Source organism: Solanum stenotomum, chromosome 9 (genome assembly GCF_019186545.1).
Source record: "Solanum stenotomum isolate F172 chromosome 9, ASM1918654v1, whole genome shotgun sequence".
Taxonomy (NCBI): Eukaryota; Viridiplantae; Streptophyta; class Magnoliopsida; order Solanales; family Solanaceae; genus Solanum; species Solanum stenotomum.
The window spans coordinates 2,094,056-2,094,264 of NC_064290.1; positions in this window are offsets into that span (position 1 = coordinate 2,094,056).

Here is a 209-nt window from a genome sequence, read left to right on the forward strand (position 1 = left end):
GGGGGGGGGGGGGGGGGGGGGGGGGGAGTGGAAGGGAGTTATATATTTTCTATCGTTGGTCTCTATGGTAGAACCAGTTGGGAGACTGAGAGCCGTTGGTTTATCCTGTGGCTCCTTTTCATTTTGTGAAACATGAAATTTTAATAATTCATTTTGAGAGGACTATATCCACCATACACTAATTTTTTTTCACATTCTTATTACATAGT